Consider the following 417-nt stretch of genomic DNA (forward strand, 5'->3'; position numbering starts at 1 on the left):
GTCTGGACGACAGCGCCCCCCCCACCCCGCGTCCCGGCCGGCCACCACGTCTACCCGGGACCGGGTCGGCGGGGAGGACAGGTCTACCCGGGACCGGTTCGGCGGGGAGGACAGGTCTACCCGACAGCGCCCCCCCCATCGCCCCGCGTCCCGGCCGGCCACCACGTCTACCCGGGACCGGTTCGGCGGGGAGGACAGGTCTACCAGGGACCGGTTCGGCGGGGAGGACAGGTCTACCCGACAGCGCCCCCCCCATCCCGGGTCCCGGCCGGCCACCACGTCTACCCGGGACCGGTTCGGCGGGGAGGACAGGTCTACCCGGGACCGGGTCGGCGGGGAGGACAGGTCTACCCGACCGCGCCCGCCCCCGATCCCGAGTCCCGGCCGGCCACCACGTCTACCCGGGACCGGTTCGGC

Source organism: Opisthocomus hoazin, unplaced genomic scaffold, assembly GCF_030867145.1.
Source record: "Opisthocomus hoazin isolate bOpiHoa1 unplaced genomic scaffold, bOpiHoa1.hap1 HAP1_SCAFFOLD_174, whole genome shotgun sequence".
Lineage (NCBI taxonomy): Eukaryota > Metazoa > Chordata > Aves > Opisthocomiformes > Opisthocomidae > Opisthocomus > Opisthocomus hoazin.